Source organism: Apostichopus japonicus, chromosome 6, assembly GCF_037975245.1.
Source record: "Apostichopus japonicus isolate 1M-3 chromosome 6, ASM3797524v1, whole genome shotgun sequence".
In the NCBI taxonomy this organism is placed as follows: domain Eukaryota; kingdom Metazoa; phylum Echinodermata; class Holothuroidea; order Aspidochirotida; family Stichopodidae; genus Apostichopus; species Apostichopus japonicus.
In genome coordinates this window covers 18237294-18258593 of record NC_092566.1, presented here as the reverse complement: position 1 = coordinate 18258593, position 21300 = coordinate 18237294, and the positions used below count along the sequence as shown (strand labels likewise).

Below are 21300 nucleotides of genomic sequence, written 5' to 3'. Positions count from 1 at the left end.
TCGTAAGTAGTGCTGAAATGCATCAATTGGTCAAATTTGGCCTGTTAGTTCTTAAGAACGTGAGTACAATTACACAGAAAATTCACCGGGTAACAGGTACAGTATATCTATACTTTCAAGAATTGGTCCCTGAAGCTACTTAACGGAAAACCCAAATACCCTGGATCGACATCTCCTTTATTCTTTGTCAATTCCTTTTGTGTCATTAAGTCATTTTTACTGTGTGATTCTCACAACGAAATACAGTTGTGCATGTGTTAGATGTAGTAAATATTGATACTGCGCTACAAAAGAAAACAAAGGGTATTGTACATTAATGAAAAGATTGCACCATGAAGGGGTCATCCAACTTCCAAGGTCACATGGCCCAACCCGTCCCACCCTCCCACTGACTCCCTTCCTCATACTTCCACATACATGCTTTTATTATTAGGCATATAGATATACAACCATGAAAATGCCATGTGTTCCTCCATTGATACCAGGAGCAGCTCCGAGTCCTAGCATGTACCAATCACCAGAGCTGGCACCATAATGTGTACATCCATTGATACTACTGTAGGAGCAGCTCCTATCATTTACCAATCACCAGAGAGCTGGCACCATAATGTATATTCATTGATACTAGGAGCAGCTCCAATGCACCAATCACCAGGGAGCTGGTGTGACAGGGAATAGTGTCCGGGCGTCTCACGGACACTATTCCACGGGAATTGTGTCCGTAGGACAACTTTCTCGGGGGGAATTGTGTCCGGCGGACAGTATTATCTGTCCGGACGGACACTATTAACTAGGAAAAAACGTCCGTGTGTGGTGATTTTCTGTCCGCGCGGACAGGATGAGAGAATAGCACGGATAAATGTGTCCTACAAGCTCTTCTGCATGGAAACGTAGTGCAAAAACATCAGGACTGCAAGGCTTCTTTGGAGTACGCCTTTTCATCTTAATTGCATTTCTTAATGGCAGGATTTATAGAGGAACTTTAGACCAATTTCACTACATGATGAACGGCTGAAATATATGGTCATTAATGATTTCTTGCATGATACTATTTGGACAGACACAAATGAATGGAAATATCAATTTAATTTAAAATTTATTGCAAATTTAATTCTCCTTCATGTTCTCTGCTGCATAAGATAAATACATTTCTATAAAATGACAAAAGTGCTGCAAGACTCGTGCAACATCCTACGTCTATTGTGACATAGAACAACTGTATCTGTTTCTTTATTTTTAGTACAAGCTGTTTCAAATACTTTGTTTTATAAAAAATCATCCAATTTCCCTTCTACTTTTAATACTAATGCTTGACAACCATTGACAATAACAGATAGCCTCACATCTAGTAACTTTTGAAATCTTGGGGATCTCAAGACAAAATGACATTCACATGGAAAAAAAGGTTACATAAATCAAAGTTAACCATGCTTTGGCGTCCACAGTTGTAGCCTAGCAGTATTTGTTGGTCAGGCAATCAATTCAAGGTAGACTACTGTTAATCCAATTATCGACAGGCTGTGAATGTGAACTATGGTGAAAATACTTGGGAATTCCTTTTCATGTGATATATTTTAAGATTGGGCAATGCCTAGCTGGTTGGAAATGGTACTTGGGAAGCAATATAAAATCATATGGTATAGGAGCAGAGGGTTTGTGTAAGGTGTTTTCGTGTGTTCTTGACATGTCAACGATCGAATCATGATATACTGCCTGCACAGTCAGGCAGTGCATTATTCATTAGAAGGTATTTCCAAACGAATATCTCACCATGCACAACTGGTATTGATAAACACCAAAAACGTTTGTTGCTACGATGTATTGTTAATGGACATAAAGGCCTCTAAGCTATATCATTTATTTTCAAAAAAAATCAGCTGAAAGTATGTTGCATTGGCTTCAAATATGCCAGATACTAAAATATGGTCACCTATGGTCAAAATTATTAAACTGTTTTTGTACCACCTGTAGGAAATTTACCTCACTGGGACATTCTGTCCTTTTGCATGTTCTTTTAAAATGTCTGAGAAAAATTTGGAGATTATAAAGACCTTAAGGAAAGTACTTCTTGATGTCACAATACAACTTTGTGGCCTATACAGACTACCTTCAACTGGTCACACTAAGTATCAGGCTTAATATAAATACTGGGAAAGGAGGCTGTGTGAGAACCAGTTCTACTACACTCAGATTGTTTAGTGTTAGTCAAAGTATCTCAATGACTATTGTTCAAATGTTGGAAAAGAAAAAAAAATGAATTAGGGCTAATTGGGAAATGCAAGCTGAAGCCAGTGAAATCATATTTGTACACAATTCAGACAACTTGGTATCAGTTAACATTTCTCTTGCTTTTGTCTACATATTTGGCCCACCTTTTCCTTTGACATTAAATATTCTTTGCACTAAAAGTTTGGTCTTGACACAGTCAACAGTATAATCACTTGAATCCTTTACTGGGGAGCATCCAAGGCCAGTCAACATATATACACATACATACATATACTTATACAAACATATACACACATACATACATATATATATATATATATACAAAACGTACAAGTGCAGCTGTCTACAATAAATTATCGAGATAACCATTTTGTAAATAAATAGCAGCACGATAAATAAAACTATTTCTATACACATTAATTCTGAATTTTGGTGTTATTGCTTTGTTTCTCAGATTATACCTAGTAGTTTCTCGAAGTAGAGAGTTAAGTTCGGTTTGCAAAGAATGTCTGTCATTTCTCTGTATGCAATTTACACTTCTAATGAACTCATTTTTAGCAGCATTGTTTACAGTACTCATAAGAAAGTTAATATCTATATTAAAAATTTTAGAACAATACTTTAAAAAAAAAATTCTCTTATTATCTTTAATTAGTAAAAAGTGATACCAAGCAGAAACAGCATATATTAGGTGTGGTAAGATATTGGCAGTAAAAACTCTTTTCCTTACATCAACATGAAAATATGGAACTATATACGATAGAGTTGAGACTATGAAGTACACCCGTTTAAGTATTCTGCTTATATGACCACTGAAACTTAGTTTGTCATCAATACAAACACCTAGATATACTGTATGATGAGTGCGTTCTACTTCTGCATCTTTAATTGAGATTTTAGTTAACTTACATGATAAAAGACCTTTTCTACGAAAACGCTTATTCAGTTGCAACAACTACATAATGCATCACAGATAAAGAAACTATATCCCAGTTGTTACTTGCCTTGATATACTTGAATGGCATATGAGGACAGCTGTCAAGTAGCATGTATGCATAAACCAGGCTGTGGTTTCTATGATCCAACATGAGTATCATTTCATATGAATGGGACATACTGACACACTTGATCTTAGTAATACAGCAAGAAGTGACTATTCACAATGACAGATGCTGACACAAATGACCACTGATAGCCTGCTTGTACTCACTCAATGTGATACATACTACAGTAAATATGAGATTTCTTCCAGCTTCCTCATCTTGAGATATCACGTTTTAAAGGTTTACAAAATTTGACCACTGTTAATCTCCACAATAACAAAGGCCTCTTTTAGCCATGTGGTATACTTACAGACTAAATATGATATCTGTTCTGCTTCCTTTCTTGAACTTATAATTTACAAGGTTTTCACAACTTGAACCCTGTTTACCCCTTGACATCCACCCCAAAAATATAGGATATAATCAATATGATTCACATACATACCAAATCTTACATTTTCCAAGCTTCCCTTCTTTTTACCTAAAGAAAGACGAACTAACTGCCATTTACTGTCCTGGATGTGACACATGAGTTTATAGATTACAACTACCAATAGAACAACTTAATTTCTATGTGTGGTAAAATATATGCTTGTTATGTGAGACTTTTGTTAGAATTTTGTCACCTTAGAGTCCTTTGAACTTCACAATCAACAAAAACAATCCCAGGATTTACTTATACCATCATTCTGACTGGAGTTCTCTGGGAACATTGCTCTTGATTCAACCTTACAATGACATTACTTATGCATTATAAGATAATAGAAATACTAATTATATTCATTATACTAATTGTGTGCATATTTTTCTCCTTGCCAGGGGGAGAAAAACAGACCCATTGATATATATGGAGGGGGAGGAAGTGTGTGTGTGAGGGGGGGGGGGTTATGAATTGAAACCAATCTAGTGTGGTTTGAACAGAGGGAATGTGTGAATTAAATATTGCTTAATATAAGGACACTTATTGCTGGTTCCAAAAAGTGATCTGACAGCATTTATGCTTTGTTTTTCTTGTTGCTTGTTGTTTTTAATCTAACTTGCACATATAAACATACTTAAACTTTAAGCAGGATTTTTTTTCTGGAATTGTCTATCAGTGGGGGTGGGGGGACAAACAATAACGATATGCATGAAAGAAAGAAACCTTTTTATCATAAATTATCAAGTTCTTGTCTTAACCACTGGTTGTTATACTCAAACACCTGATCATCTCCAACCTCATCATATTCAGCTTGGATAGCCTCCCTTCATATCCTGGTGAAATGCTCTGACCCTTGGCACCAACCTATACCTATACATAAAAGTTTAAAATAATTGACTGAATAGAGAAGTTAATAAGTAACCACATTCAAGCTAAAAAATGCATGTTTACACCACATATCATATTGAAAAGATAATTGTGCATCAGGATCATTACTTTGGTAAGCTTTTGCGCAGTTGACTACAGGCTGCTTCAGCTTCTGTTTCGGTGAAACATGTGACAAGGTGGTAGAGATGGTCCACAGCATGAGAGACAAGAACGTCATTGAGGTAATTCAGCCTGCAGAAAAGGACGCATGAATAGTAAGCATTGCTTCAAAGTTACAGAAATTAAATAGAAAGTAAATATTACTGTGAAAACATGATTTCAGCAATCATTTCGAATGGGTACTTCAAATTAATGTATGTTGCAGCATTCGGTAATAACAAGGTGAAGCATTCAGACTAGCAATATTGTTTATTGCCACAAATGCAGATCTGATCCTCCATGAGCATGCGAGCATTCAGACTGATCCCCCAATTGTGGGTCTGATCCACCGTGAGCATGTATGGAGTATATTCAGACTAGCATGTCGTTCGCCCTTGTGGGTCTGATCCTCCTTAACCATGCAATAATGTATACCATCGGATGTTGATCACCCAAATTGTAGGGTCTGATCATCCTTGAGCATGCGAGAATGCAAACTATAGCAAGTTGATCGCCCTTGTAGGTCTCGTCCTACTTGAGCATGTGAGATTCAGACTAGCAAGTTGATCACCTCATTTGTGGGGTCTGCTTGGTCCTCCTTAAGCATGCGATTATTCAGAGTATAGCAACTTGAATCCCCAAGTGTGGGATCTGATCCTCCTTGAGCATGCGAGCATTCAGATATACAGTATGGCAAGTTGATAGCCTATTGAAGTCTATACGCATTCCTGTGTATTGTATCAAGGCCAAGCTTAGAGTGAGATCTGATCAAGTGTGACCTATTTGCAGCATTAAGGTCACGTCTCCACGTAAGTCAGTGTTAGATTCAAATTTTCTGGCAGGACGGGCCAACAGTTCAAGCACTCAATCACAGAAAGTAAAATTCATGACAAGGCAAGGCTTAGGGCGATAAACTTACAAACAATGATATGACCAGAAGGACTGGATCCCATTTTTCAATAAAAAGTTCCTTTAAATGCAGTGCTTAACCATTGAAAGTATACATATCATTACTATATATATATAGTACAACAAAAGTTTGCAACAAGTAGCGAAACATCTAAAAGCATTTGGCCGAGCGATGATGATAGGTAACAGGTAGAGCACCTTTATCATTAATATTAATCAATATTTGTTTCTGCTTGAATTTTGAGAGTTGCTTAAGCACTACAAAATTTTGCTTGTAACTGCCAATGTATACCACTTAGGTTGGTATCAGTAACTGCATGATTATGGAGTGCATATAATCCCACTTTAATGAAATATTTAACACTTACTGTACTTCAAACTTTTTGAGTTTCTTCAATTGGTCATACAACTGCTTCGTGGAACTTGAAGAAAAACTGTTGCAAACAGATCTCTGTTGAATCAAAGCAAAGAACACAATCATAGCAAACTGGAAACTTACTTAACCATGAATTGTAAAAATAGGCCTTACGAAAATATTTTGAAAAACTCGCCACTTGGCCAGTGTAAGGGATTCCCTCTCTCCTTCAGCTATCATAGCACAGAAAATTCCATGGGAATATTATTATAATATTACTCATATTACTAGCAATATTGTGAGCAATGCCATGTGCTTCTTTCAAATAGCATTAATTCAATGATGTAACATGAGCTGTTTTTTTTCATGAATCTGACATAATTTATAGTTATAGGGTGTACAACTTACTCGATCTTAGTAAAGCAGTGTGATGTGACAAACAATAAATTTGCAATATCACAGGCTATCCTGAAATGATGATGACCTCAACAACAGGTTTCTTTTAATAATTGTGATACATCAACATACTAAATATGACATCTGTCCTTTTGAAATACTGTGTAAAACATGGTTTTCACAATTTGAACCCTCAAACGATCCATTGACCTCGGCCATAGGCGTACGAGGCGGGGGGGGGGGGGGCAGTCTTAAAAAACAAATTTCCAGAGGACAAGAAATTCAGGCAAAAGTCCTGAAAAATTCGGGCAGCCTATGAGGAGAAACTATATATATATATATATATATATATATATATATATATATATATATATAGATATATATATATATATATAGATATATATATATATAGATATATATAGATATATATATATATAGATATATATATAGATATATATATATAGATATGTAGATATATATATGCAGTAGCTTGCCCAAATGTTTTTCAAATTTTTGCCCGACAATTCATTGATTTTCTTTATTTAGCATCATGATGCCCGAATATTTCCGTGTAACACCACCGTAAGCGCAGCTCACCTGGGCTACCACGCTTTTTGCACGATCAATTTTTTTTCTAACTAGTCAACTGCATACCTGGACATCTCCGACATGAGTGTATAGAAGAAACATTTTCTTTTTGATGGAATGGATGGTGGGGGGGGGGGGGGAGTGCCTACAAGCCTAGAAGTACAGGTTTATCATATTCTTTGTTACATTTTATACTGTTTTGTGAGACAAATTGCAGTCTCACCCGACATAGCGACATTATCCCGCCTACGTGTCGTTGAACAATGAATGTTTTTCTGGAGGTAGCTGAGTACTGTGTTATTATAATAAATACGGTAACTAAATATGAGCTTAAAACATATACTGTCCTATTTTCCCTCTTCAAAGTGATGTAACCATTTTTTCTTCTTCTAATTTGCCAAATTTTTGTGGGGAAGTGTAAATTTCTAAAATGTGAGATTATAAAATAAAGAATGTTTATATGCAACTTGCAAAGCCTCAGATGTGCCGTTCCCGGCAATCTGAGAGGCTTTTTTTGCCAAAAATGTTCCTGTACGCTACGCGCCAACCGATGGTGGCGCTCCGCTTAGATAGTGTCACAGGAACTTTCAGACACAAAACTTTCTGCCCCCCAAACTAAAATGGTCCCGTACCCCTATGACCTCGGCCCACAACATTAGGCTTCTGACCCAAATGACCTTTGACCTCAAACAATACAATACCCTTCTTGTACTCAACAATGTACTCTTTTGCACAAACTATGGGATCAATCTAAGCTTCGATTCTTGAGATATCGTGTTTACAATGTGGGCGGTACAAAGACACGCACACACATGCCAGCATGAATGAATAGGTTACGATTATTATCAAAGCCAGGAAAGCTGCTCTTCAGAAGTTGAACATTAAATTGCAGAGTTTCAAACTGACATCACATAAAATTATCTTCTCGAAACTAAAACAAATGAAATTTAATTTCTGAAAACAATTGTCAGGAAACTGAAGTTTTCTTCCAATTAACTTATTCCTGTCTTTATTATTGTTGGTAATAATGGTTAATTTCTTAGGCCATTAAGTCGAAACTGATTTATTGTGTGAAGACAGCTACAGTCCTTTACCCTCACATAAGCCAGCAAATACTCAGAACTGATTAAGTTGCTGATTATTTTTATGGAAATTCTGGAGGAATCATGCCAATCCTCCTCCTCCCCCACCCCCCCGCCCCAAAAAAAATACTGCAAAGAAATCTTACTTGTGCAAAATTATTTAAGTAAAATTGAATTGAATTTCTTCTTCTGAGGAAGGCCTGTGGTACTGTTCATAAGTGTGTACAGTCCTTTCTCATTCACAGCCTTCACTTCATACGGCCCAATTAGCCGAGAGTTTTCAAGCTTCCCTCCTATTCGGGCATCCTTTCTAGCATTCCGTACGAGAACACTGGAACCAACTTCGAAGCTCTGAATAAAATAAAATCCAGCAGATATACGTAAACATCATAATACAATGCATATGTTGCCATTCATTTAACTACAACTTCAATGTACAACATAGCATTATATAATTACCTTTTTTGGTGCCTATTATCCAAATTCTTTTTTTGCCGTTCTTGGGCTTTGCCAATATTTTCTTTCACAACACCTTTGATTATGTCCCACGACTGTGACATGAGTTGAAAAACCCTCTCCCGCTGTGCATCGCTGCAGTCTGTACTTAGGAGCTTCTGGTTGGACAGTGGAGTCTTCCATGTCGACTGGTAGCATTGCTCTCTGGATATATGAAGATAAATGAACAATCAATTATTCACAACACTTTGTTGACTGAAGAAGAAATAAATTTTTATATATATTATTTTCACTATTAAGACCATTGAACCAGAAATTTGAGTCACATCACATACTCAAACAAGCACAAATATAAAACCCTTATATATATTCTGTGCTGTTATACGTCCAACTTGCATACCAGCCAATTATGATAAATATATAGTATATGAAAAACAAAACCAATGTCAGTGGCATTAATTGCATGTATCTTTTAAATTAATGGGCATGCATTTACAGTTTAATGAATGCTCATATTTTGTACTTGCTGCAGAGTGTACCATATACAGGGTTAATATTTATTTGTTTAGATATTGTAACTTAAATTGGGTTATTGATGGTCCTCTATTTAGCGGTTTTTCCCAGGACCTGGGATGTGTCAAATTAGATTTTATCATACAGAGGACTGGTGTAGCTATGCAAGATTTGTCCAAACTCTCTTATCCCTGATTGCTTTTCTCTGTATATGGCCTTAGCAAATGTAAATCTCTATTCAGCAATGGTAGGTTTAAATTATTACAAACCTTCCAAACATCACAGCAAAAGGTGAAAGACCTATTGAACCATGTTTGGCTGTATGGTACCCCATGAGAATTGAAGACAGCATTTCATCTCAGTCATCTTGGTTTTCATTGACAACCTTGATGAGTGACCTTTGCAGAGTTTGGTTGAATCTTTCATCAAGCCCATTGGTATGTGGGTGGTAGCTAGAGGATTCTCTGTGTTACACCCCTATCATGTCAAACAGGGACTTGTTCAGAGCATTAACAAATTCTCCTCTCTGGTCTGAGATGACAATTTTCATGCACCCAAATCTAAATAAATGGAAACATTTAAATAACTATTGTTAAAGTATTGATTACGAGTAATGTAATGAACTACTGGCATCTGCAGAATGGCTGCATGGTTTAATCAGGAAATCATTTCAGCACTGATTTAAAAAAAAAAATAAGTTAAAAGCACTGACCATATCCCACTAACATTTTATTGACATTAACTTAAAAAACAGCTTCTATAAATTCCTGTAACCATTTGGCCGCTTTCTGGGTCACAGCTAAAACAGTGCAAATGTAGGTCTGCGTAACTAATTCCATGTAAAGTAGAAACAAAGTAGATGGATATTTACCTGGCCATGGTTTCAAACAGAAAGTTTGCAACAGTTTTTGCTGTTTTGTTTCTTACAGCAACAGCCTCTGGCCATTTTGAAAAATAGTCACATAGGGCTTATATGATGTACTTATTCCCATTGATGGTCTCTGGAAGGGGTCCAATCATATCCACACCCATCTAAAAAAAGAAGTAAAATGGCATTCAGAACCATACACAATATAATCATACAACTGATGTTCAAGTGATTTATATCTGAGTTTTGTAAAATGCTAAACATTCAATTGTTTTTATTTTTTTATTGTAACTCACACTGGAAGATTCTGTTACCAATTTTTTTCTTCATTACCAAACCTATTACTTACTGACTTGTCAAACCCAACTGTTATATGGAAGTCCAATGGGAAATCTCTTAAGTGAGATGCAAGTCACATGCAGTGATCTAGCTGCAATCTAGATGGTAATTGTCAATAGGGACTATCATAGGCCTTGTAACCATTATCATCACCTTTGAATGTGGGGTGGGGGGGGGGGGGAGACAGATGTATAAGTACCTGGATGAGTGATTGATAGTTAGTCAGAAAATTGCCTTGGAAAATGTCAGTGAGATGACAGGGTTACACCTAACTGATGTAGGAAGCATACATTGGTACAACCATGGAGTTTACCTCCATCGTACAACCTGTACTTTGGTATCTATATATTGTAAGCATTTAGAAATGTTACAAATTAATCTTTGAAGGGAATTTGCAGAATTTTTTATATTAATGACAGAAATTCACACTGTAGAGTTACAGTATGGAAGGAAAGACTTCTTGGTTATTAACCAAGTAGCAAATTTTACTTAAATAGATGTTGAAATAAGCATATGGGTTCATTGGGGATGAATTTTGGACAAAAGGCTATGGCTTTGTTGGTACTTTAGTTATGAACTGCATATGAATGTACTACCTAGGACATTTTCTCGGATACTTCTTTATGACAACAATTCAACTACTGAACTCTGTTATGTTCATGTGTCATTCTTGCTTCATATCACAATTCAGTTTTCTTTTCATTTTGAAATTCATATCAGATAATTATGAAGTCCTATGTAAAGATTTTCCTGTTGCTTTAATTATACGCAGCTAAAAAAAATACCAACATGTGTTCTTAGCGGAATTTGTGTTTATGACTGCAGTACATGAAAATTCGCAACGGTACTGCAAGTCATTAAGTCTACTGAATGTACCACCATCATGATCATCTTTAATATATGCTTAGTAAATTATAACTTTAAGAACAAATGAATGAGCTAGATCTTTCATTCTCTGGGCAATCTCCACACATACTCCTTATACTCTTGCACTGGCCAACAAAGGGATGCAAACTTTAAGCATCGGTTGATAACTATGCATATGGTGAATGACTTTGCAGTTACAATCATACAAACAAATATTGCTTTTAGATGACAAAAAGAAAGTGATTTAGTAATTTATAACTGTGCTGCTTGTGAACAGTATTTTCGACCCAGGCCTAGCATTTATAAGCTGAACGCATAAGGTGGTCCATATGTATTCCATTAACATGTAAGGCCTATGAGCTAGGATAGGTATTTGAAGAAAAAATACATGTTACACAACTTCCATTGCAGATTCCATCAAAATCAGGTGTACATGTGCCTCCTGCTGAAATGCCGATGAAAATAATACTTAGGTGGTGAAATTGTCACCACTCGTGTCCTACAAGGAATCTTACAGAAATAGAAATGAACCGGATATTTCTATTGATTTAGCCACCTTCTCAGATCCCTTTCTTTCAAATTAGGGTCTTATACCAAAATACTCCTATCATTTGGTCAAATAAGTTCATGATAACATGTGGGATAAACGAAAGCAAATTGTTGTGCATTTTTATTTGCTCTTTTTTCAATTGTTTCTCTCAACACCCAGCTATCCTCCTGAATAGAAATTTATTCACCCACCCTAAAATTTGTCAAAGAGATTACACTAGGCCTATATTAGTTTTTAGGTCCATTCTGGTCACTATTTTAGCAATACTACAGTATATCACCAAGCAGTGTCTTCATGTGATAATACATTGCAAATTTAATATAAATGATATAAATTTGGTTTAATCATGGAGCTATAATCCCAGGTTTATAGCTCCATGGTTTAACCTGCACTAATTTAATTGCAACATTGTTTTGTGCATATATTAACAACCTTAATTACTGTGGAAGAATGTTTAATGAATATTCATACCATAACCATGTACATGTTTGCATAATTAAAATATCACCAGCAAAAAGGCCCATTAAATCGTACATTATTAGCCAACACAGCTAACCTTCTGACAATGAAGTGATGGGCAGGTGGCCAACTGATTACCTACAGTATAGCATATATTCGACCTGCTGCAGTGTCTGTGCACATCCCGGCACCAATGTATTAAAAAAATATGGGAAAACCTCTAAAAAAAAAGAGATAATAAAGTACAACACTCATTAATTTAATTGATCCTCCAAAATGGACAAGACATGGACCCCCCCCCCCCTGCTACCTTGTGTTTTAACTAGTAAGGGGACTAATCCCAGGACATATCTTTCAGAAAATCTGAAAAGTCCTATCCTGAAGATTTCTTTTTGTTTGTTACCTAGCAATTTCAAACACATAATCATTATTGAAATTAAAAGCTTGTATACTCATGGTAGCATGGGTACACACTACACAGCTGATATGTAACTGACAGCTGATCCGGAAGATTTGGAAGCTACCACAGTAACATAAATTATACCAAGTAGGCTTTATTTCAGAGATTGCCAATCGGAGTGGCTTAAATTTGAATAAAGCAAATTATTTGCAAATAGGGTTAACTCTCGAAGTCCTACTCCTAGGCTACAGTAAGGCTAGCCTATAGTAGCCTAATACTATTCGTGTCTTGCCGACTAATTATGCATCACGATATTCTCTAACACTAATAAAGTTTAGACTTTTCAGTTCTACTCTTAGGTGATTACAAATAATAAAATATACCTATAATCTGCAAGGCCCAAATGGCCAATGCACTTAGTTCAAGTTATATGCATATCTATGGAATCATTTTGGCCTGACTTGGAATCCGTACCATATGAATGTGCAAGCTTACTTCGAATCGGCAGAATAACAACTGTATAATCCGGCTGAACGTTTTCTTCAGTGGAAATAATTCCTTAAAGTTTTATACAAATAAACAAATAATACACTTACCGCCAAACCCTTCTTGTAAGCTTTAATTTTGTGGGCTTTGGTCAAGGGCCTATCTTCGTTGCCATGTGGGCCGACGTAAACTAGATCGGCATCTCCAGTCTAAAGCTCTTCGATCTTCCCCTTATCGATCTTTCTAGATTTAACGTAGACTTTTCAGGGTACAGTCCTGACGAAAGATATTTTCCAATGATAATGTAGGCCTACTCGTCATCGGTATCCACCTCAGGAGAAGTCATCTTGTAATATCAGATCGGGCTAAGTAAGCTAACGGTCTCAACTCTTAATGCAATTACTGTGCGTGCAAATATTCAACTACTAAGAAATTTTGGGCCTGCGACATGTAACGTTAACGACGTAGGCCTAGACGGCACATTCGGCTTACTTCACTGAGTAAACAGCAGTATACATTTTACAGTAGAATGCAAATACGCATGCGTGAAATAAAAACTTTGTCACACCTAGAACGTAGAGCGGGAGATTTCCACATTTCCCGCGTACTGAATAAAATATATTGACTCTGACCAGGAGTTTTTTCCATAACAACTCCCTGCTCTGACCCCGGATTTGACCTCCATGCTCCGGATGGCGGGGAACTTTCCGCCGCCGCGTACCGGTTGAAATACATTTACCTTCAACCTACATGGTTGATCTTTCTCCAACGTTTAGAAATTCCGACCTTCCAAACAACTACCCTAATGGTAGTAACGATTGATAAGCAGCAGAGTCAGACAGACATAACTAATTAGTTCGGAAGATAAGTTTAACATTCATTATGCAGCCTTCTGACAGTCGACGATCGAAATACAGCGGACAGCGTCCCTCTGGAGTGTAGTCTCCATGATAATAATAACATTTTGCCGCCTCTTCCCACAACAGTCGACACTGGAAGTATTAGTTATGCTTTAACCGAGTTTTGAGGGTGCATGCTGACCGATATATAATATTGTCAACCTGGTCTTCGCTAGTAAATTACCTCCTTTTAAGTAATAAGGGAACATAGATAGGGCCAGAAATGTTTGTCACTCAACAGAACCACGTTAAAGCTCTTTAAAGAGAACCCGGACACTTTCCACGGTGGCGTAGAAAGCAAGGGAAAGTGTCCCTGAGACACTATTCACGCAAATGAGACACTATTTCCTAGTAATAAGTGTCCTACGGACGCCCGGACACTCATTACTGCCACACTGGCACCATAATATGTACATTCATACAACTAGCACACTTTCCTACAGGCAGCTAAACCTTCAATAGACTTAAAAAAAAATATATAAAAAAAAGGATGTAAATAAAGAGGGCGCTATACAAAAACAGCTATGTCAAATATAAGAATCAAAGCAAAAGTTTAATATCTATAAAGCAAGGCTATGTGCAGTTTGGATGTGCTGTGTTGAGAAAGTTCTACATGGCAAAGATAACAGTTCTAAGCAAGCTATTATGAGTCACGTTTTATTTTCACTTAAGTCCTTACAGACAGATTGAACTCTATAATTCAAACAGTTGCATTGAATTAATTGAGGAAAATATATTTGTCAAACATTTCTTTTCTATTCCACAGATGATTTAGTATTAGAATTTAGAAATGTAATCAGTGAAACTTCTTTACCAAATTACCACCAATGTAAAAAGAAAATTATGCAACAAAGAAGTGAAAAAAAATTGTTTTGAAGAGCTGTTGTTATACTTTAGCAACAAGATATGGAAGATACCATCCACTTAACTTAACATCATTATGTATGCAAATATGTGACCTAGAATCCTGTCCCAAAGTAAAAGTGAATGCAGATCCTCAAGGTTGCCATTCATTCACACATGTGCAGGGAAATATGTGACCTTCTCCCTTGATAAAGCAAAAAGGGAAAGTGCGCCCTCCCTCAACTAGCTCTCAATATAAATCGTGGGACCTCAACAGAGATGTTCTGCATTCTTGAGTATTGACAAATAACAATAACAAGGATTGTGTTGGTATCTACAGTAAAGCCTATTGATGACGTTTAATCTATAGAAGTCCTATTGTGTTCTGGTCCTTGAGATACCTCATAGGTAGTGCAGTCCAATGTATATCATGTTTAACTGCTGCAGTAATTTGGCTGAACAGAATGCAAAAGTTGTAGTAGTTACAGTATAAAATAAAAGAGAGCTTCAGTCAAGAATTGAGTTGATAAAGTTTATAAAAAGAATGCAATACTTTTTTAGAATCATAAATGTGGTTATGCAGTCTGTAGGAGAGAAGTGTAGATTTGGTGAATAGAACACCAGCTTTTAGCCAACTGGTAGAACTCTCCTTTCGGTCGGATCATAGGGCTACCAAAATTTTTCTTTTCTTTCTCTCCAAAGGGATGGAGGTTATTTATGATTCCTCTTTATCATTTTTAACAGGTTTTTTGGGGATACAGTACGTTACAATGAAATCTAAATTTTATGTTAACAATTAGTCATCTCCAAAGCTGGTTTTGGTCAATCGAAGCTGTTTTTGGTCAATCGATCAGAAATTTGGTCGTCTTTGATGACTGGACGCTCATCAAAAATTTGCCCCGACTTCTATTGTGTGCAGACACAAGTTTTAAATGGCATGTTAAACTGTTGACCTGAAATTCATGACTGTATGCATCTGTTACTAAGTTATTCTACAAACATTTCGAACATGAACATTTGCAATTAGTTAATAGCCACAAACACAACACCATTTCAATCTTTACAAAGCAACATATCAATAGTATGAATCAAGGAGGGGAAGAGGGAGGCAGACATACAGTAACTCTAGGTAAACTGACAAGGGAATGTGTTGGGATGATGGGAGAGTAACAGCATCCCTGCCTCTCCCTCTCCCACACCCCAGTTTGGATCTCGGTCCTATTTGTTCATGAGTGATTCATTAATAGCTTGTTTCAATTCCTGACTTTGCTACCCAACTAAACTTCAGTGTCAACTATCTGATACCACAAGGACACAAAAAACGTGGAACAATTTTTAAAACCTCTGTCAAGTCGTCTTTGTTATCCGTCATATTTCAAGATTCCACCCTTGAGAAGATCATTGAAGTGACAGCCTAACAGCATGGAATGAAAACAGATCGACAGAAGTGATTGTTTCCAACCAGCGACTAATGAGTTTGATATTGATGCAGTTTTACGTCTTACATGATATCCTCTTTGTTTTGGGAGTATGGAGGGAAATTAAAATTTTTAGGATTTAATTCTTTATGCAGTTGGATACACTGGAAACAATACCTTCACATTCTTAAATTGTATTCAAATCATAGCAGTGGATTTGAAGAGTTCAATTCACCACATGAGGCGGTCTCAACCTCAAGCTGGGACAGTGTGAGAACTTGACAAAGGAGAGGGTCAATAAGGCATCAGAGTAAGAAGATGGACGAGAGTAACTTAGCAACAATGCACTACATTATGGGGTGGATGGGGGGGGGTGGTCAATGTACTATGTACTTAGATGGTAGTAGTACAGTGCTACTCTCTTGACTTATGGACCGATCCTTAGAAACATGTAGATTGGTTCCTGCAGAGTTCCTAGTAAAATGGATATATTGATCAAACTTACTTTTGTGATATGTCCAACAGTCCGCCCTTGAAAGCTAGTTTGGAGGTTGGGGAGGGGGGGGGGGTGGAAGAGAGGGAGGGAGGGAGGGAATGGAAGGTAGACTTTTGAGCTAAAAGTCAGTGAATGTATGTTCTTTATGTTCACAGTTTTACAGTCACATAGGAAGAAGAATTTAAGGAATTTTAAACTTGTGAGAGATAAATGCAAAGAGCCAGAGAAACATGAAGTTATGGTGTGACAAGTTTACACTGTAGATCTCTATGGCAACGCAACGGTCTATCAGGCTTCAAAATTAACATCGCTTTAACCCAGAATGCAACACTGTCCAACAATTATCCCACAAGCACAGCAGGATGCTGACCTCCTCTCTAATTGCCAAAGACCAATTAATTGTGAAGAAGAATTTGAAAGGAAGTCAGTTTTATAGTTCTAGAAAGCTTCTTTTTTTTGTTCCAGCAAATCAGGGAATATCTGAATCAAAACTAACATATAAGACAGGAAGCTGATCCCTTTGAAAGAGGATAAGCAACATGAATGTGACTACAGTAGGTGGCATGGCCCTGAGTAGGGTTTTCTAAATCGTCCCTTTTTGCACTACTTTAACATATTTTAGTACCGTTTGTATCTGCAATGAGTTGAGAGATGTCAGTGACCAGAAGTACAGTATCTGGTTGCCAAGGGTGATGTACGAGTGATGAAAAGCTTATCAGCTCACTCTAGACACAGCTCAGGGAAAGAGAGTGCTTTGGTAGCAAGGAGACATGTAAGTAAGGAAGCAAAATAAATTTAAGATGTACAGTACTGGCCCTACTGATGCTAAATACAAAAAAAAAACATTCTCTACTGTCAACCCAATCAGGAACTGACTAACTTTAAGTACTATTTCTAAATATTAGCTCTCTACCTGGGTCTATTAGAATTGTAGTAAACTTACTATTTTATTTGTTTGAAACTTACTATGCAACCCTATATATCATAACATTACACAGAAACACAACATAATTGGGATTTGACAGGACCCATGTCACAAATTTCTGGAACCTAGAGAGCTCTACAAAAGTCAGAAGTTTATTCTTCAAGTCCCAAACAAGTTGCCAAGACATCAAAAAGCTAATGGATGACAATTTTACCGGAGGATGAATGAGTAAATTTGATCAGCTTCCCCTGTGTCTGTTTGTTTATCTCCCAAAATTCCATTATATATGCTTAAACTCATTTGCTGAGCAAGTAATACTGATGAGAAACTGTCGTATGGAAATCTTCATACGTACCGATTGATTGCACAGCCAATATTACTGAAGAGTACATTGGTGCTTATTGGGTTGGGAACAGTGGATAAGTAAATGAGCACTGTCAACAATGGCATGGATGAAGAACAATAGCAAACATGAGCACTGTCCAATTGGAATGGATGAAAGAACAATAGCAAACAACAGACAAAAGGATTCCAGTCATTGTTGTCTGAGTCAGGCAAGTATCCATGATCACAAAAATAAAGAATCCCTAGCAACTCCATCATGGCAAATTATATTAGAAGTGAAAGATAAATGTGACTACGTTACAAAAATATCAAGAGACAAAATAGCGGTATCAAACAGTAATGAAAAGTTTAAAGTGGCCATGACACGAAAATTTCAAAGTCCTATATTTTTGGGATCCATCAAAGAATGTTCTCTAAAACATGTATCAACCAATCTGCCAGTTTAAAACTTGATTTTTCAAGTCGAAAATTGAGAATGAATTTACCCTTTTCGGCGTTTGAAACTTTGTTTACTCGAAAATTTTCCGATTCGCATGACGTCATGTGACGTCACGTTTTGAACACATATTTGTTGTCGCTGCTACGGTACCATTCACGTACACAGTAGACAAGCACACATAACACTGGTAGTTACTAAACAAAACACCGATCACAAGTGCGATATCAAATCAAAATTTCCTGTGAAATGGCGGATCCAGAGCCAAATGCGGCAACCGAAGTTCAAAGTGATAATGGTTCTTCACTAGGCAGTGAAATTGGGCTATAATTAGAGTGCCCTTTCTCATATTCGAAGCAGAGAGTGAAGGCGATGATCATTCCAATATTGAACCGAACGCTGAGGGTGGAGCGGAGGTGTTAGAACCGTATCAGTTCGAGCCTGTTAAACGAGCCGAAATTGAAGCTCCACAACATATCGAAGAAGAAATCCGTTCGAAACCATTGCAAGGAACATACAACTTGGTAAGAATTTATTAACGAAGCATTTAAAAACAAAATCCAGTCCATTTTGTGCATGTGTTGTTGGAATTCGCGGAACACCCTAAACCGTATTGTGCGTTGTGTTACGGTAACTTACAACCCATATGTAGAGTGTGTAGTACTAGTAGGGTTGGTTGCATACTGAAAGTTTGGCTCGGGGATGTAAGTTGCATTATGCAGCCATGCCTATATGTGTTATTTCATACTCATTATTACTTGGCTAGTACTCTGGCCTGGAGTTTTGAAAATCAATTTTCTGAAACAAAAGAATGTTTCATGATACATGGAAGGTGTAAAATGATCACAACAAATGTAACCATAACTGTACATTGTGTGCCTGCTTGTTATTGTGGACATCATGGCCAACATTAATACATTTTGAACTTTCATAAATTTTTTCCCAGGCAGTACAGATACATAGCCTACGGTCAACAGGTTTAATGATACTTGGGGTTCCTAGCAAGACACGTCAGGGTTGTGCTACCATCATGTGCAGTCCAAAGGATCAGAAGTGATTTTCCAGCCAATGGTCATTACACTGGATTCAAGTTGCCAGGAGAAAACTCATTGTATAGGAAGCCTTTCTAAACTACGATTGTGTTGGATTATCAATCCGTCAGGGTTCCCTCAGTGTTGATATATTGAAATTCAAGACTTTTAATTCAGGATGAAAAGGTTATTTTCCAGACCCAACATCAACAATAAAAGAAAAGGCATGTTTTGAAGCATTTGGACACAAGTATTGGCGTGACCGTGATGTCATATAATATGTGCATAAGGGAACGGGCATTGACCTTTTTAGGGGCATTTACCTCGTTTGATTCGTACCTTTAATCTGGAAGCCAAAATATCCATATCACCAATGATATTTGACAGAAAAGTCATAATAAAGACCAATGGAGGCAGCAGAACTCTTGAATGTTTAGACTGTTTCTTCAGCAGCAGTTGGTTTGTTTTGTAGTCTTTCTTCAAAAACTCAGCAGTACACCCTGTTAATGGTCTTTGATTGTTTTAATGCGTGTGATGCTGTGTTTCACATTGCCCATCAGTGTTGTACGTGTCGTCATGCGTGGGTAACATTTTTGCATGTGAGTTGCGTCGTGCAGTGTTTCTTGGTTTAAATAACCCTGTATTGTATTTGCTTCTGGATTATTCTAATTAATTTGTCACAACAACGATTGATAGCGATGGACATGCAACTGCTTTGTAGGCTTAAAGCAAAAAAATTCATGTAAGTTGTTTTCTTTTAACCTCCTTTGATGTCACAAATTACATAAGTGTAATTTAAGAATGATAATGTTTATGGAAAGTACAGTTTTACTTTTATGTCATATAATACAATGATTGTTGTTAATGTTAGTTCAGATTGTCCAGAATGACTGTCTAGAACTGATATTGAATAAATTTTGTTCAATGATTTAACACTTGAACTATGTTGTGTGAATTTTTGGCTCTGTGACTTTAAAATAAATCGCTTTGAGATTTAATTAAACAACCTTTGGAATAAAATCTTTTTACCTACCTATTTTGACCCATCCCCATTACCCCCACTCCCTCCACAACATAATAAATGGTTTTCCTGGAATAGGAATAAGAAATTATTGCTATAATTAACTGATCCAGCATATTCCAGAAATAAATTGGGGCACTGAGATTTGTTCACAAGAAGATGTAACCCATCGCTTCTGAAGCTAACCTCATAGCTTATTAGTTTACAATAGAGCAATGAAGGGGGTGTTAATTTAGATGATACAGTAAAATCTCTTCGTCTATTGCGACTTCAGTGTAGTAACGCTAATACTATAGTACTACTAGTGCTCGGCGCGCTACCTCCTAAGGATCGCCACTTGCCCCATTGGAGGTTTCCTGTTCCCCGATCTGGTCTTCAGAGTAGTTTTTTGTGGATTACTTGACAGAAGAATGACTCTTTTATGTCGAACCGTTAAAGTCCATTTGTTTTATTTCATAACAAAAAGGAGGGATCGCTTCATTCGGAGCTGCATACTGGCTAGGCCCAGTGAAATCGGCGCTGGTGTTGTGCACTAACTTGGTCATAATCGCCGTGTTTTTTTTCGTCCTTCAGCCATGGATGAAGGCTAATTGCATGGGTAATGATATTTATGCAGCCCCAACAACACAACGGACCGGCTTTTCTCTCGGATAGTTTACAACAGTTGTAAAACAAACTTGAAATTTCTAACGATATAGCGTAATACAGTGGTTGTTCTCTCAGTGTAAATGTGCGTGTACTGTATATGGAACGGTATGATCGTCGCGCATCCGATACATGCCTGAGCTTTGCACGTGTGTTCCTAACATGACGTCATCATTGTCTTGTTGTGAAATCGCATTCTCAGATATCTATTTTCGGATGCGAATATTAAAACGTTAATTACTAATTAGTCCTTG

General features: G+C 37.0%; 1 protein-coding gene and 2 long non-coding RNA genes across 4 annotated transcripts in view; 1 reads left to right on the top strand and 2 right to left on the bottom strand.

The window, feature by feature from the left end:
• Positions 1 to 21300, bottom strand: part of LOC139969200 (protein FAM149B1-like) — a 68732-nt gene that overhangs the window by 36046 nt on the left and 11386 nt on the right. The window lies entirely within an intron of this gene.
• On the bottom strand, positions 1080 to 14287 carry LOC139969196 (uncharacterized). 2 transcript variants are annotated; one of them, XR_011793669.1, is made up of 7 exons: positions 13098 to 14287; positions 9890 to 10050; positions 9288 to 9578; positions 8509 to 8709; positions 8196 to 8400; positions 5997 to 6079; positions 1080 to 4812 (listed from the first exon to the last, which is right to left on the bottom strand). It is a non-coding gene; the product is annotated as an uncharacterized lncRNA (long non-coding RNA). The 2 variants fall into 2 exon arrangements; XR_011793668.1 differs by lacking the exon at positions 13098 to 14287 and having other exon boundaries at positions 9890 to 10389.
• LOC139969256 (uncharacterized) lies at positions 18260 to 20313 on the top strand. Its single transcript, XR_011793688.1, has 2 exons — positions 18260 to 18873; positions 19296 to 20313. It is a non-coding gene; the product is annotated as an uncharacterized lncRNA (long non-coding RNA).